The sequence below is a fragment of the Plectrocnemia conspersa genome, unplaced genomic scaffold (genome assembly GCF_051122295.1).
Source record: "Plectrocnemia conspersa isolate PC_06_02 unplaced genomic scaffold, ASM5112229v1 ptg000002l, whole genome shotgun sequence".
Taxonomy (NCBI): Eukaryota; Metazoa; Arthropoda; class Insecta; order Trichoptera; family Polycentropodidae; genus Plectrocnemia; species Plectrocnemia conspersa.
Window position 1 is genome coordinate 10,419,904 of NW_028277166.1, and position 19,472 is coordinate 10,439,375.

General features: G+C 29.1%; 1 protein-coding gene across 1 annotated transcript in view; it reads right to left on the reverse strand.

Moving 5' to 3' along the window:
* Positions 1–14,068: 14,068 nt before the first annotated feature.
* zuc (Mitochondrial cardiolipin hydrolase zuc) overlaps positions 14,069–19,472 on the reverse strand; it is a 40,821-nt gene continuing 35,417 nt past the window's right edge. The window contains exons 3-4 of the mRNA XM_088205632.1: positions 14,445–14,569; positions 14,069–14,379 (exon numbers count right to left, since the gene is read on the reverse strand). The gene's annotated coding sequence lies outside the window, so the exon portion shown is untranslated. The remainder of the gene's footprint in view (positions 14,380–14,444; positions 14,570–19,472) is intronic.

The window sequence follows — 19,472 nt, forward strand, 5'->3', positions numbered from 1 at the left end:
TGTTTCCTCTGCAATTGTGTGGAATAAATCGTCTCCAATGTTATTTTTCCGCAAATCCTTCTGGTCCCATATTGTTATAACATATTTCTATAATCCTTCAAACAGTTCGTTTTGTCTGGGTGGATCATTGTCTTTCCAATCAAAGGTAATATCTTCGCCTTCTTCTGAATCTTCAGAATCACTCTCGAGTGTCATGACACGTGGACGATCCCTCAATTGACCAAAAGGGTCTTGGTCACTATCACTTGAATTCCCAGTATCCTCATTGTTAGTAGGAACATCTGACATAGAATTCGCATACCCCTCCCCCAAAAACAAGTTATCTCTAGTGTCATCCATTATAAAATTTAAGGGTTTAATATAAGCCTAATTAATTCGGAGCATTTATTCTAATTATGTCAAAATGTTTTTAAATATTGAGATCCACTTTATAACACACAACCACTTAAAATGTACGAATGAAAATTATTATTTAATAAAATTAAGACGAAATCACTAAAATTATGTCACAAATAATCCGTAACGTATTTTGTAATATATATTATATATATAAGAATGGTTAGATAATATTTAAAATTACTTTATAATACACAATAATTTAATATATAGGAATAAATGAATTATTTTAAAATGAATGAAAACAGTAGAATAATAACCCAAAATTTAGCACTCTTGTAGTTTAAAATCTATTGAAATGATTAAATATTCATTATAGTCACTTTATAGTGCACAATAATTAAAAACATTAAAAAGGATATTATTATTAAAAATATAACCGAAAACACTTGTTCGAGAAAAATGTAATGAAACACAGTTTTACACGGCCGTTAACCACAGTTAACATAACACTACTGATTTTTTTTAAATATTTTTAAATGCATCCAGACAGGATTAAAAACACGAAATGTCGTGCACCTCCGATTACAAATAAAATATTTTTTATCAAAGGTTGACAATTTGTCTATTTTTAAAATATCTATCTCTGATTCGAATTATTTTAATGCGAGTTCGTTTGTTTATTTTTAGAATATTTATCTCTAATTCGATTTATTTTAATGAGAGGTCATCCGATGTCATAATACCCGAAGGTCATCTTTGTAATAATGTTGCCATTCTAAAAATATAATGTCGATGATTTGAAGTTTATTTATATGAAAATATTATTTGAATCTAATTTATATGTATGTGCCAAAATTACGAAATTTTCAAATTGCGTTTTTTCGTCGAAAATAGTGGAAAAAAAATATTTTTATGACATCGATGATATGTGAATGTATGTATTGAAAAAAAACATAGCATAATACAAATTTTTGATAATGAAATCCCATACGTCAGAGTACGCCACAGTGGTGTATGCTGTGAATAACGCATTGCAAATGGAGGACCCCAAAATGGCGTATGCGATGGGTAACGTGTTAAGATAAATTTATTAAACTTTAAAATAAAATAAAAATATAGAGAATAACTACGCGTTATATGTAACCAAAAAAATATTTACGATAAAGAAAAAATATATTAAAAAAATCCTTAGCCCTTTATTAATTTAAGTATTATTAACTAGAGCTAAAAAAACATCTATAAATTATGCAATATAAATTTGCATTAATAATAACAAATTACAACAGTGGACCTAATACATCACTATAATAACGAAAATTTAAATTGTATAAAAACATATTGAACAATTTTTAGTAGCCATCTAAAAATTCATTTTAATTGTAATTTACAATCGTATCTTTACAGCAATAATAAAATACAGTGCAATAAAATAAAATAAAAATTACATAATAATTCTATAAAATCTTGAACCAATTTTTGCAGCGTCTTTAAAATACCGTAAATATCACATTTTATTATAAAAATAAATATTTTAAATCTGAGCCCAAAACCCAGATTTAAACTAATGGAATATGTAGCATTATATATTATTATTAATATTAAAAATTACGTTTAAAATATTTAAACAAATTAAGCTTTTATAAAAGATGAATATTGCAGAACATATTATACATATAAATAGACTTTGTAGTAAATATTATATATACACATTTGTTTTACAGTGTAATTGTTAAGCAATCGAAACAGTATATAGCTTTCTATATATAAGCGTTTCATATAAGGCGAGAGGTGAAATCAGTGAACGATGGAAATTTATGTTAAAATTATGCCGTTCAGGATAAAGGTTCTATGAACAAAATAATGGTTAAGCAACGGGCGTTTGCATTGTGAAGAAGGGGACGGGATAATTATGATTCTCAGTAATGTGTAACGGGTCATATGAATTACTTAAACATAAGGAGGACATTTAAATGATAATTTACAACCTTAAAGAGAAAACCTTTAACCAGCTAGCGGCAGGTCTACGTGTGTTATTTATAATTTGCCATTATGCATAAGGTAACAACGAAAGGCAGTCGGGTCATTTATTATTAAACAAATTAAACGTTCGCGGAGCGAATCGCAATTGAAAATTTTGTTGCCAATTTGTACAATGCTTAATTGAAACAATACCTCAAATCCCACGCCAAACGATCTTAACTGGAATAATGCTATTGTAATGGTTTGGTATTGTCGGTGATTATTTTTTACGATTATGGTTTGGCCCGAACGAACGCTTGCCAAAAAGCTTCGATTTCAATAATCATTAAGACCTATGAATTCTGATGAACCCAACCGTGTGGCTTTGAGTGCTATAATAATGGTTGAAACAACTAGTTTAGTGCTAAAATATATGTTAAACATATTTCTTTTTTATGTAATAATAATCGTTGATAAGAAGATATGGCCTATTCAAGATCTCTAACTGAAGATATACGCTAATTAGAACTGAGCGAGAATATAATTTTAACTTTACTGCAATTATTGTACATACAATTTTTGAGAGATGTGTTAGAGGTGTAGCAATTCTATATTTCGGTTGAAATTATAACACAATTAAGCAGCATATAATATATCACGGTTTTATGACTAGTGGATAAATAATCCCTATGATTTGAATTAGATAAAAAAATCAACTCGAGTAACAATACACCTGCACTTGTCATAGCCCTTAAATAGGATAGAACGCAATTTTAACAACATCAGAGATATGTGTAATTTCATTATTTTAATTAATTTAGATAATGGAGATGAAATAAAAAAACTTTAATGATAATAAGTAACGTTTTAATTTACTTTATGTATATTATTAAAAATAATATTATTTCCCTTTCACTTCATGATTTGTTAATCTTATAATAATATGTACTCTATCGTATATCCAGACTCTTAACGTGTATGTACTAAATTTAAAATAAATGTCTTACATTGTATATGTCTTGTAACTGTTATTTAGTATACATATATAAATTTAATAATGTGGTCAAGAAAAAAATCAACAGCTGTCAGTTTTTGCGCAGTATGAAATCTACAACATTAACCTTATAACCTCAGGTGGTTCGATTGATTTAAATGATTCAAAGATAAATATGAGCATCTCCTAAAATGCTGATTTGTTCGCAAAATTTGTGATCAGAAGAAGTAGAACCAAAGTAAGAACCAATGGGCTTGAGTGTTCGGATATTTTATTACCAAATATGATATATAATATACGCCCGTCATTGAACTATTGATTACTCAAATATTTGTATTCTTATCATTTTGTGGTGGAATGTTTTTATGTTTTTTAATTTCTAATAACACCTTAAACTGATCAACTCTAAAAACAGCAGATCTTTTTTATTACAACAACGCAGGTAGTAAATTTTTCTTCGATGTACCCAATTGTGCCTTTTTTGTTTTGCAAAATCTATCTTTATGGTATTTATAATAACTAATACCACACATAATGGCCATAGGAACTAATAGCCGACAAATAAAACACTTTGTAATTGCCGAAATTTCTAAGTTAATATTATGCAACTGTGGCCTTTTTCAGTGGCCAATGTTGATATTTTTATCTTTTTTAAATCAATACGAATAATGTTTAATTTTAAGCAATATATTTTTTGAACATATCAAATTGTAGTATTTTATAGAGTATGTAGTTTATATAATTAGAGAACATTAAACTTAGATCGAAACACTTATTTTTAGAATAAATAGTCTTAATGCTTTTTATTGTCATTTTTATAACATATTCTTAACTTCTATTCATTATTCGAACTATATTTTTTGATTATTCATAACTTTAAAAATACATTATGCGTCTATGTTGAGTGTAGGATAGGTAGGTAGAAGAAGATCATACCATTTTGGAGGTCGATAGTAAAAATATGAATGAATGACCAATTACAAAAAATGGAGTAGAAAAATTTATACAAATTTTACATTAACCCTGATTTTGAAATTATTTCCCATAAAACACGGCGCTATAGAGATCAATCACACACTCAATTAAACCGACTCAACACTAGTTTTTTCTTTCCAAATTCAGAAAAAAATAATCACCCCTTAATATAATTTCTTAGGATGCTTTGCGGACTGTTTTGATATTATTTTTAAATTGCAATAAATTGAGATTACTTTAATTTTAAATATTATTCGTGTTATTTTTACTGGATTATTTATGGAATAAAATTGTAAGACCTAAAAATTGCATGTATATACGCTTATTTAAAGGTCACTCGCTCAGCAACAAAGTTTTACGCAGCAACCAACGCTGCATAGTTATTTTCAGTCGGTAATTCAAAGAATCGCTTGATTTCATCGCATATTGATTAGCATAATGTTACAAATAATGGAGTTTTCTTTGTTATTATGACTTTAGTGTATATATTTCTGTACTAAACGGTGAAAATATCGATTTACGCCAGAGTAGCGATACCAATTTATAACATAATTTGAATGGTGTCACTTATTCGATCCGTTATAAATAACTGAATATACTACATAAGCAAAATATTTTACGCCTTCTATTAGAGTTACTAGATCATAAAATTAAGTCATGTATTTGATCATATTTAGGGTTAAAAATATGTCTTTGATAAAATTCTAGTAAAATTGGATTGATTTGAAATGTTATAAAAATAGTTATTTTTTCGTTATTGAGTAGGTAAAACATATAGTTCAAAACGGCTTGAGGTATGTAGCAGACTCTTCTCAATCAAGTCAGGCACACCAGATACATAGGAACAGTTGAAGAAATCATGATGAGAAATAACTTTTGCAGATGTCTTCTGAATGTGAGTAAAAAAATTAAGACAGGTTTACAATACGTGCTAGACACACAGCGCTTTAAAAAAGAAGCTCGCTCAGTAACGAAGCTTTGAGTAGCAACAAACGCTACATAGGCATTTTTAGACTTGATACCTCGTTATTTGTCAGTGCTCACGTTACACGTAAAACAAATAAACACCACATAAAATCAGATTAAAATCTCAGTTGAATATACAAATAATGCTGCGCGTATGACTGAGCACCTTTTTAATTACCGTCGAAAGCGAAATTTATTTGTATTTTTTATACATATTCTTTGGCAATTAGCGCGCGCGTATAGCACCAACCATGGTGTCATAATTGGACTGAAGCACCACGGTTAGTTTTAACTCGAAAAAAACGTATAATACGTATAATAATCACAAAGTTAGGCGGCTATTATAGTTAATTATTCTGAGAGTTAATGAAATTTGGCGCCGAGACATAATTTTCGCACGAGACGCACACACACGTACGATATAATATATAATTGCTTTTAACTACACACTTGACTAACCCGCTGCCTATGTCATGGTTTATTCATTATTTTTACCCGAAAATGCCTAATTTGCTTGCTTTATGAGATGTGTAATCAGCGGAATGATGGCATAACATGCATCGAGTCACGGTCCGGCGAATGTTCTCCTATATCGAACCGATTTTTTTGCATCAAACTCAATTTTTGCCAACGGATAAAAAATATATAATATAAAACGATTTCGATCGGAAAATCTATTTTTGGATGTATACGTTTTTTCTATATAAAATGCTTTATGATCGAGCACTGAACCGATTTCTTCTCTATATAACTCTTCCGTATACACAGGATGATCAAAAATTTAAGTACATATTTGACGATATTTTGGGCATAAAATCCATATAAGGCATTTTTTTACTGTTTTAATTTATGTGCAAGGACAAAAAAGTACGTCAAGTTTGATCGAATGTGAAGGTATAGTCCACTGCGAATACCTTAAGGTCGTATGTTTAATCAAAAGCACTAATACATTAAAGTTTTACGCTATTTGTATGAGACAATCAGAATTTTGCGCAAACAACTCTTGGATTTTGCATCACGATAATGCACTGGCTTACACTTCACTAGTTTTTTCTCCAAAAACGACACCGTAGGCACCGGTTCTGACTCCCCCAGCGAATTTTTCCAGCGACCATTGAGGAAATAAAGTGCATTTCACAAATTGATTTTTGTTTATTTATTACTTGACAGGCTAATTACCAATCAGAAAAAAAAAATTCGCAAACTTGCAATCTATTTCTCAATTATGAATAATGATGATCTCTAACTGACCGTGTTAACGCAAATAGAGTATAGAAAACGTAACAGATTATTCCAATAGGTAACACGTATCAAGTGTTTTCTAACGATTTTTATATACTATTTAGATAAATAAAAACATATCATACAATATCTATCTATGATATAATATTTTATTACTCATATCTTAAGTTATATACTACCAATTTTTTATATGAGAAAATCGTAAGTTCAAAAAAGCTTTCTAATTCATAGTATTCTCCAAATAAACAACATTTTTTTGAGATTGCAAAAAAGTTATAGATATGTTGAATAAATTTAGATCAGTGATACTTACCTGTTATCTATATTATAAAGGCTGACTGACTATAGTAATAAGTATGTTAAGAATTTTATGAACAACTAAAATAAAATATTGATTTTTAAGTATGTATAAGTAATGATACTAATTATATAAAAATGAGAAAAAACTTTTACAATATTTTATTAAAAATATTTTTTCCTCTCAAGTCATCAACTTAACTGTCTAGTATAAACTATTTCCTTAATTACCTTAACCACTTAGCATGCGGGTGCTTTATATTTATGTCTGGAAAAGTTGGCAAAAACCTATTGACAATATTTTGATGAGCTACTCATTTATTCGAATCATCATTAGGGTGATTCATTTTTCTTCTCTTATGCTAATATTTACAACAATAATTCATAAATAATTCAGGGTTGTTTTATTTATAAATGCTTTGCCTTGACTATGCGAAAGCGAAATTGGGGCGAACGATACATTTATCTCTTGGATTCTGATGGTTGGTTTCATTTCGTCCCATAAAATGTGTTCAGTAAACTTAGGCTTATATTACCTTTTTTACACAAAGGTTGATTGTTTATAATAAAACCCTTTAATTGTGATTATCATACGTTTGTGCATTTAGTGCATTTATTCTGCACTGCATGTTGTCTTTTAAATTCTCTGTCTCTAAATAGTATAAATATAAAGGTGATTTTTTTAATACTAAGCCAGCTTCTTCGTCTGTAAATTGGAGCTAAAGAGCTAAGGAAATTTATAATTTAATACAAGACATTTATTTTACTCTTTCACACAATTTCATCAGCGATTCCCTTTATGCACGATATACAAGTGATTATTATATAATTATAATTTCAATCGATTTTTCTAGATTTTCCTAATCTCACGGAGGAATATCGTGATGGATAATTAAAAACAAATCGGGTATAGTGATATCTGTAATATTAGTTTATAATTAATAAAATATATGTCACTGATGTAAAAACATTGTCTCACTACTTACTTACTGGTTGTTGATTGTGTTTACATGGTTGTTATAAATTAGCTAAACAGTAGATTTACAATGAATTAAAAATAATAATAGCTTAATAATAATATTGAACACTACCAAATTTCGGTGTGTTTGTATATGTATTTGGCAGTAAAAAACGTTTTAAATGCAACCAGGAACGCTCAATTACCAGAGTTGATCAATCAAAGCTTTCGTGATTGCCGAAATAATTCCATTATAAAATTGGCTGATTTCGAGCGCAAACTTCAACGTTTATGACATCTAATTTATCCACACAGTTTTGGTCGTGTCAGCACATTTTTTTAGTGAAAAATTGCGCTAATTAAAGTAGTCTCAGTTTATTCGTCACGCCTGTCTCTTCTACAGCGGAAATACTGGCACGCGATGCCTCATTTTTTCCTTTCATATAAATTGCATGAAAATTAATAAAAGTTACATTGTTGTATGTTAATGTAAAAACTCCGTGTGCACTGTCTTAATGTTAGCGAGACGTTTGTGAAATTAGATCTAAATTTTAGTATCAATTTTAAAATAATAAAGGGTCACTTTAATCCGCAATTTTGATTTTTAATGGCGATCATCGTATTTTAACTAGATTTTTATACTGTTTATTTATATTTTACAGGTAACAAACCAACCGTATTAATCTTCTTTGCGTTCTCACCACCACGAACCACAAGTTCCCCTTTTCATTAAAAAATAAATAATGGCGTTCAATTAATCATGAAATTAATACTGTCATACAAGAGGTTTTTTGTGGTTATTAGTTTATAACACAGTGATTCACAACCATACTGCGAGTTTGCAAAAGCTTGCGAAACAAAGTAAAAACTTTTGTGTACTCTGTAATTTATCTACGTCGAACCTAAAGGGTATACAGCGTAAAATACAACAGAAATCTAAAGCATTCAGTGATGTGTCGGAAGGATGGGAGGAGTAATTCGATATTTTATAAAATCAGCCTGTATATAATCCGATTATACAGCAAATTAAAACATTAGTTTTTTGTTCTAATAACCAACCGCGAGCTTCAATCAGATTCGTTCAAGCTTATTAAAAAAATGCTTCGTACACTTATATTAGATCAATTGCAAAGTAAATATTTTTTTTTTCTTCTAAATACCAAATATTTTTCTCTGCTAAATAAATACTAGTTTAAAATTATAGTCTATATAATTTGTATTTTTATTATAAATTATAATAAAATAATAGTCAATTAAAAAAATATTATTTATATCTATTTAAAAAATTATTTTAATTACACATGACAAAAAACGAAACATAACTAACGTTTAATATTTATATTGATTATATAATTTTATTTATAATACATGCGACTAATATAAAAATAAAAAATATATATAATTCGACTTAAATATAGTTTTTTTAATTAAAATATGTATTTATAAATTCGAAGCTTACACACTATTGGTCTAATTCTAAATACATTGATTATTCTAATTATTATAATTAATTAAAAATAAATACTTACATAATTTTATTTATTGATTCATAAACAATTTTAGGAAATTTAAGATATTGACCATCCCCAAGCAACATTGAAACCCCAAAATTATTGTTAAATATATTGTGTATTGTAATCTAAGAATATTAACACGGAAAAATTGTTTTAATTACTTTTTACTTAATTAATACTCAAATTTGAAAGGGGGTTAACTTATTCTCGACCCCATTTTTAAAGTTTTGGTAGTTAAAAATTAAGAAAAAAAATATTTTCCGACACCTTAGCCGACTGTTTATAAACTGCAATAAATTTATATAATATGTAGACAACTAAATTATTTTTGAGTATAACAAGTTAACATTATACAGCTTTTTATTATAAAATTATCATACATTCTACCTCTTTCGTAAAACCACTTTTTTAAACATAATAATAAGTAAAGATTATTGTACTAGTACACCAAGTAGTTTATATTTATTTTTAGCAAGAGATACTGACGCGTGAAGAGAAATAACAGACGACTCACTAATTAGTCGCTGGCGTTTGAAAGGTTAAAATCGCTTTAAATTCAATATTAGTTTGCTATGGACGAAAAACGAGGCAATAAATACAAACTTATATTGGGCATATGTTTTAAACATTTAACGATCATAAAATTTATGATTTTATTAAGAAATTACACAGCTAAACAAAATTGACATATGTATACACAACTCAGAAATTTTACCACCAGAAAAGTGTGTTAGATTAAACCCAATACTTAATGACGCATATTTACGTTATTGGCTCCTAACATAAATTTTCTTTACAAATTACGTATGTAAAGTTGTAACTGGTATTTAAATATAATATTAGCTATAATAGCAGTGCTGTATAACTAGCAAATAAAATCATACTTTACTTATTTATTATTATTAGTAGTTACGTAATACTTATTTTTTTCGTAGAAATAAAAATATGGTAAGTAAAAAGTTGGACAAAGCTGCATTATATAATTCATTAGAATGATATTTGAACGTTCATATTAAACTTTTAACTGGGTATGACGAATATATTTGTCATAGAAAAATATTAAATTATATGTCTATGACGAGTTAACTCGTCATGAACTTTTAAAAACTAATCAAGCTCCATACTATAACATCTAAATTTTTAAGCCACTGCGAGATCATCGCCGTGCCATATAACTTATTTCAGTAAAGAATAGTTGTGATTTTTGTTTTCGTGTTTGATACTCACGCTTTTTGATTTGTATTATTGCCAGATAATAATTTAAATATTTTTAATTATCAATTCCTCAAAATGACAAAACCTCAATTAAATAAAGATAACATTAAAGAAACCCTTACTGATTATAGTTTATGAAATAGGTCTACCTCATAAACGTTCTCGAACAAAAGATTAATTTTATATACAGCAATAAAAAATATTTTTTTCTAAAGCTAAGAACCAATGTTTTAGAATATAATTTTATTTTCATAATTTTTAAACTTTTTTTAATTGTCAATTATTATATATTTTTTGAACTTTTTTTTTGTTTTTGATATTTTTGTGTATGATGATAAATAAAACCGCATTTAAAATGGATATGACGACTAATTAAGTAATTACGGTAATTGTAATTGGCGTGACGAGAAATTCCGTCAATGCGATAAGTCATATTGTCAGTACAGACTAACTATTTATATAGTCGTCAATATTTTTTTTTTATTAAAACATTCCGTTGTAACCTGACGTAAGCCCAATGCGTTACAATGGGGTAAATCCGTACCTACTGAGTAAGTCAATCAGATATAATGAATATCTACAAAGTAAGTAGTAACCACTAGTAAATACATAAGCACCAATGAATTATTAGTTTTCTTGCCAAAAAAATATAAATCAAAGATTAAAACATAAAAACTACATCCAGTTTTTCAACATGTTTGTTATAAATTATAAAAATACAGATCAAATTGCAAATGTCTGTATTATTATTTTATATTTTGGGAAAACGACTATTTTTTTTTTATATTTTTAGCCGGTAAGATGAGAAATCACGTCTTTATGATTTCTTTACATTTTTAGGTAAAATAATAAATAGTCTCATTTTTATGTAGTGCATTATTATATAGCATTTCGTACTAAACGGTCCGTCATGACACTGATAATATTGTGTCAATTAGCTTATCAATTAACTTAAATGCTGAAGTTACGTATAATTTAATTAGAAGAAAACAACACGATAACTACTAATTTATAACAATAATTAACATGTCTTATAATATAACATTACTTGAAAGATAAATACTTAAGAATTATTTGTTCAATGCCCTAATAATAATATAAATTGTTGATATGCATTATTGAACTAGATATGTAATGAACTACTTTTCTTGTCAAACATTAACATTAAATTCGCTTATTACTAATTATAAAAAAGACAGAGCAATTTACAAATTACAAAATATCTTGAAAGTATGATTATGACAGTTTAAAAATTCTTACTTTGGAATCTTCATATACAATTCTATGCTTATGTAAATAATATAATACTAAGTTTTTAAATATAGAACAGATGTTTATTCTTATTAAAAAGTAGGTCAATATATATAATATGTATATAATCTAGACTTTTCTTATTATTGTATTAATTCGCTTAAATATTTAAAATTAAATATAAATAATTTATAAAGAGTATAATGAAACGTTTACACTTACTTATCTCCATTATTCGCAAATTATATCTCTGACAATTTGATTGCATAGTTTGGACGGAGAACGATTTTATGAAACCCAGCAAAAAACTTGATAGAATTAATGCACTCGTGTCATTACTGAGAATGAAAGGTATTCGCGGAATAGGTTGAGATCATTGCGAGATCAAGCGAACCAAAATCAATCTTTCTAAGATCTAGGAATCTAGGTAATCATGGACGCTGTATTTTATAATTATTTGATACAAACTATAACTAAACAATACAAAGCCTTTTTTAGTAGCCGCCGCACTCACGTATCTTCAAACAAGACCACCACCATTTTGTTGTCGGCGCTATTGTGAATGGCCAAGGTCTTCTCCTCTGAGAATTCTTCCCATTCACAATGGTTTCGGACCCGAAGAGTCTTCTGAGAATCGGCTGGCTAGTGGCAAAGAAGAGAGCCGACGGCGCCAAAATGTTGATATATTGCCCCGGACTATAGCGTTTAGCAGAAATGCCATTATCTCAACAATGGGGACAACCAGTCTGATCCTGAACGGCCCCTCATTTATGCCGACAAAAATTACACCTTTTTCAGTTTTTTTCTTCTTTCTTTTTCTCCAAACGTTATCTTCCATCTCTAGCGCCAGCGCTAACGGTAATTTATACATATACAAATATCATTTATGGAACGCTTACTTTTTCTGGGAAGATTTTTATCTGTGTAAAATAGTTTTTCTATTCGTATACTAAATAAGAGGCAAAGTGAAGAAATTTTAAGACAGGCTTTTACTATAATAATTCCTAATAGTTTGCAGGTTATCGATACATCGATACGATATCATCTCAAATGTTAGATTAAAAACCAACTGAGACCAGTATTGTTGGGTAATTCTAAAACTAAAAAAAATATGTTTATCAATAAGAACTTCATGCACTAATTGATATAATATGAATATTTTTCTCGTTTTGTATTTACAATTAATAAAATGCAGATCTAAATTTATACATAGACTTTATTTTAAACTAATAAAATATTTATAAATATAAACAATCACAAGAAAATCAATTCTGTACTGAGTAAAAATAATAGTTTAGTTAAATTTATGGCATCTTTCTACGAATATGCATAATAATCGATTAAATTTTAGTGAGCTTCTGCTGAAAAGCTTTCATATATGTTCAAAAGATTTATTAGTGCTTAAAAAATTCTTCTAAATATAATAATTTACAGTACACCATTAACTTGCGATGCCAATCATATTAAGCTCCATTGTAATAGCTAAAGATTTATAGCATCTTTCTGCAAATCTGTAGAAACGCTTACCTGCAAAGAGATTTTGTAACGGACAAAAGACGAAATGTTCTTTGAGTGTATGCAAATGGTTGTTGTTTTATGAGTGAAGAATTTACGATGGTTTTAAAATAATCCCAAGGACCGTAATTAGCATATTCTTGCCTTCGCAGAACTGGCTAAATTGTTATCTTTTCTTTGGAACGCTGTGTGGTCGAGGATATCCGGAATTAAAGGATACACACATGTGAAAACATTGAAGCTAAAAACGCATCTCGATGCTTGTTGACTTTTTTACTCATATTCCAAACATCAACGCACCGAATGAAATTACACCTGCAGCTCTTCCTTTATGTCGATCTATAATGAAACTTTCCACGTAGGCGACAATGGGGTGCGCGTTTGCTTTTAACACCAGTCAAGGGCGTAAAAACGTTTTCACCATTGTCTCCCCAAACACTCCACCAAACAATGCGACACTTGAAAGAACAGGGAAGAAAACCAAATGCTTAATTACCGAGTCCTGAAGCAAAGTTTACTTTGTGCGAACATAAAGGTGTTCTCAAAAACGAGAAATAAAATGCATCATAAATAATATAAAATTTGTTCGAATCCCCCTCAACAATCCGGTTAAGTAGCGTTAAGCTTAAACAGGAGTGCTTATTAAGCTTTAAAATGCAAAGCTTCGCTTCGCTCATTGTCAACTTGTCTGTGTGAACATGCTTCATTTGTAGAAAGGATTTACATAATAAAATCTTCACCGAACTTGACCGCTAATGAGTACTTGGAGCATGAATAGCACCAGTTCTAATGGACTTAAATATATATATATAAAAAAGGTAAGTGAACAATAAAATTACAAAGTTTTCTCAATAAAATAAATTTATTATAGGTATAAAAACATAATAATAATATAGGAACAGTTTCATTATTCGAATGGAAAAATGTCAAATCACGACATATTTAAAGCTTAATATATATAAAGAACCCTATGACATTTTAAAGCAGATTCACTATTATATTATTATATATGACATGTGTGAGTTTATTTAAAATAAAAAGTTAACGTATACAAAAATCAATGAATCATTCGAATATACTTAGTATTATATCACAATAGCTTTGAGAATCAATAATGACTATAGTCTGAACAACTTAGCTTGATCTTTCATCACCTGGAAATAAACAAAAAGGGTCAACTAACAATGTAACATAATAGCTATAATTTAAGAGAACGAACCATTATTTTCTTCTAGATCATCGTAAGCTGGACAAATATAGAATATATGTACATCGTTGGTTTCTGCTGCTATCGAATATCCCACAGATTTGCATCGATTTCCTGGACCGAAACGCAGACGCCATCTGCAACAGATAGCACGAATCCTTTCAAATGCTGAAGGGTGTTTATATGGATAGTAAAATTAATCGAAATGGATTGAAAGTGGTGATGCGAAAAGTTATTATTTCAAATACACATTACGTGTAGACATTACATTACTAACTAGTTCACCCATCTATGGAACTATGTTGGCAAACAAACGACTAACGCACATAAGTGTTACATATGCAGACTTCTAATACGTTTCTACGAAATCAAATCGTTGCTTCGGTAATTTTTAATATGACTAAATATTATTGTTTTAGTAATTACAAATATTTGGTATGAAAATAATCAGTGAAACATAGAGAATCATGCGCTGGCAGCCACGAAAAGCCTGGACCAGACGTTATGGGACGAATTGCATTCATTGCGATCGCATTTAATTAAATAAAAACCTCTTGTGATTCGTAGAATTTAGTCAACCGTGGAACTCTTTTGAGATTTTTTTCTGTACAACCAAAATCATCTCGATATGTTATTTTATGAGTACACTATTTTACTTTTAAAAATGATTTATTAGTAAAACATTAAAATTCACACTGTACCGCCTGTTGAACATTAATATTTTTTAAATAAAATCGATCACTAAGTAAATAATCAAAAAATAAGTCATGCCTTTGGTTACTATAATTATTTTCAAATTGCAATATGAGCACATATTCATTATTCCATGTTACACAAAAATAAAATATATATGTATATACATATCAGGCGCGTACGGTGAGATAGTTTCCCTCTCACTCGCTCGCGTGTTAAGTGACGAGAGTGAATAAAAGATAAGGGCATGCGGACCGCATGCCCGTATCTCTCATTCACTCTCGTCAATTAACACGCGAGCGAGAGGGAAACTATCTCATCGCACGCGCTGATATGTATATAATATAATAAAATACAGTTTTCAACTATCGTTGTTTATCGTTCAAAGGGTTATAGTAAAATATACAAAAAACTAGAGTTTCCAAATATTTGTTATTTAAATACGGAGTTTCATTTGAATTATTGCTTCTGCCAAAAAGTCTCATTTATTAGCTGTTTATATGGGCTTTATTGTCAGCAATGGGTTGCAGAAACTAAAACTCGAAATGCTTAAAATTAAAATTAGTCGTATTTTAAAAATCCACAGCTGCATAATATTGACTATGAAATATGAGTAATTTCTTGAATTTCAGCAATCGCAAAACGTTTTTTTTTTACTATTTTTTATGCCAATAAGAACATAAATTTCGCAAAATAAAAAATGTTTACGATACACCAGAGAAAAAAGTTGACTACCTGAGTTGTGTGTATAATAAAACTATTTCATTACAAATATGAACAAAGAATTGGACAAACTTAGAATATAAATAGTTTAAAAAACAGGGTAATATATTCGGATTGGAGTCCATTTAAACTGCTTTTAAGTGAATTTCTATAAAAAAAACTGCGCGTCTAATTGAATTTTAGCATTTTTTTTAACGAAAATAGTATGTTTTTTTTTTTTAGTAAAATGTCCAAAATTGTGTGTTAGTGTGCCGATATTCACAAAAATCACCTGTCTCAAACTAAAATACTTAGCTTCAGTCACATTTAAATTTTAGTGATGACTACTGTTCTAAAAAAACGCAAATAAAATTAACAGATATCTAATTCGTTTTGTGTACTTACATTATGATTTATGACTAATAAATGTATTTATTGGCTATTAACTTCAAATGTGAAATAAAATTATGCACAATAATTTTGGATATTTTTCTAATTTAAATTTTATTCAATAAAAATATTGATTGCAAATTTCATGAATTATTGTATATTTCTTATTTATTTAAGAAACTCATATATTAAATAAAATCAAACATTTATTCGACTAGTGAGTTTTTTATAAGATTTATATAAAAAGGCGGTCAATCGTTCGTAGTTTGGGCAACGAAATTGCTTGTAATAAATTTAAAAAAATACAAAAAATAATTCTTTATCTATTTTGTGCAACGACGATGAACGCTGCATAGTTATTTTATTAGCCTGTAGGAAGAGAAATGATTTCTTCACATTTTTAAGTAAAATAATGTTATAAATTATATACCATACGGTCTGTCAGGACACTAGTAATATCGACTTGCATCAATAACAATTAAATTTAATAATTTAGTACAAAATCAGTACCTTTAAATAAAATTCATAACATAATAAATAAATTTAAAAAAAGGAATCAGTACTGATAAATTAGATGTAAATGTAATTAAAAATACTTGGGAGCTACTAGGAACTTAATCACATTATTTAGTTAATAAAGCACTCTCCGAAGGAGAAATATCTGATAATTTGAAGATTGCTACTAATATATAAATAAAAAAATAGTAAAAAGGTTGAGTAAATGGGACCAATTAAAATGTTACCTTGTATAGAAAAAGCGATGGAAGAAGTAGTAATAAAACAATGAAAAGATTTTATTACTTCTCAATACATTATATGTGAACAATAATCGGAATTCAGAGAAAAACAATTTGCCAAGAATACGAAGAAAATCATTGGAGCAGTTTTCTTGGATTTCAAGAGAGCTTTCGAATAATAATGTTGAAGAAATTAGAGAATATCGGTATAAGTGAAATAGTTTTAAGATGGTTAATATTCCCAGGACAATCCGCAAAACGGGCTTCCTAAATGGAATAAAAAAAAACACCTTCGTGCATTAAGAAATAAATTATAATATTAAATCTTTTTTATTTTCTGTTTATGTTATACAATATATTATAAGTAGGTTTGGTGTAAAAATTAGCTATTAAGCTAAATAAATAAGTTTATCAATAAACCTGAAAGCAGGAATTACCGAGAGTTTAATTAGAAAACCTCAAACCTGAAGGCCTCAGAACCTCCTCGCTATGTTCACAACCATGAGATTCATCAACGACACGCAATATAACAACATCAAATTGCTTTAGTGAACTTTATTGAGACCCGCCAATTTATAACAGTGTAGCCGTGATTTTTTATTACAAAACTTTTTTAAGAAAACCACGAGCTATCTAATATATTATATTATTTATTTACCCGACGAATCAATATATTTATAATAGTTATCGATACGTACGTTCACACTGTAGTGGTTATTTATGACAATAAGCAAAAATGAAGCCAGATTAGTTCACCAGCTGCAAAATGTAATTTAATCTTTGATTTCATCTTCCTCAAAACGATTCTACCTATGCACATAAATTAAAATTTACATCGACATAAATTTCTCGCAAAGGAACATTTAACAACAGACAAATTACGCGTTATTTTTGACAATAAAAAAATTGTAGCTCGAAAATCTGAGGAACTGTTAGTATACAATTCAATATTCGAGCCATAAGTAACGTTGAACAGCAAATACACCTAACAATGTCTGATACAAGACACTATAAATATCTATGAATTCTTATTTACATCGGCATAAATTTCCCAGCGAATGAGCATATAACAACGACTAAATTACGCGAGTATCCACAGGGCGTTTATACGACTGGCCATAAATTCATCGTAACAATATTTCCTTTTGACAATTTTACGAGCGGAGAAGTATGTGTGTACTCACAGCCTCCTCTTCGCTAACCTGGACTCCGCTATTGTCGTCGCCATCCATCCACTTCCTTTTACCCCCGGCGAAATGCAACGGAGGAATAGACGAAAAAAATAGTGCACCTAAAATTGAGTGCATTACTTGAACGTAAAAATTCTATTCAATCAGCATTCACAAAGGTACACCGCTAAACACGGGACACAGAGGCGACTCGCGAATTATTATTTTATAAATTAAGTTTGCAATATAAAAATGTTAATTTACGTATGCAAGAAGCAATGTTTTCTCGTTTCCAATTACTTATATACTGTTATAATGAAGACCGTATATGAATTGATGCGGTTTTGGCCGACTTTTTATGTAAGATTCGCCTCGGCGTCGGCTTCTGTCCGATAAAACACGAAAAACCTGATCGAGATATTTATTGCATACATACAGACACAATCGAATTGGTTTCTCTGTCTCAGATATTAGAAAGAAGTTTTCAACATCGCCTGTTGAAAAGAGAGAAACTATAATAATTTATGTCCTATATTATTTTTCGTGTATATAATATTCATTCATCAATTTTAAGTAGTTGCATTGTTTAAATTTTAATCAATAATAACACTAAATTTAAATTAAACACATTAGCATTGCTAGAAAATGACTAAAGATGTATAAATAGCAGGTGAAACAAATCACAATTATATGGAAGCCAAATATTTATTCATTTCAATATGCGTTACGACCGAGTCAACACAATCAACAACTAATAAATAGTAAGACATCAAAGTACATAAATCAGTTACATATATTTTATTAACAAAAACATATTTTGGGATGATCGATCTGAATTATAATTATATCTGACCTCTCAGACAAAATAAAAATTGAAAAACACTGCTTCATATTTTATGTATGATTTACAGCTACATATGTTTTTCATATAAAAATAAATTAAATTAGCCAATCTGATGTAATATATGTAACAATTTAAAAAATAATAATAGAGCACGCGCCACCACTGACCCCGCGTAAATCACACATACACGCACAAGCGGAATAATAGTCGAGAAAATCCGGGGAAAGGTGGCTCCGATTATAATAGGTGCATATGTAAGACACACACAATGTGGAGCGCAGAGAATCGCAACAAAACAAATAAGATATACATCATAAGTCGTAGGGTGCATTGATGCAATGACTTATTGTGAACGCGCACCCTTACTCCGGTGATATATGGGACGAAGGCAAAAAATAAATTGCGAACACACAACAATAGGGACACCTATAGCCAATTTTCTTTGGCCGCGCCGGCTGTGTGCTGCAAGATGACACAAGATTCAAAGACGCATAGATTCTGCAAA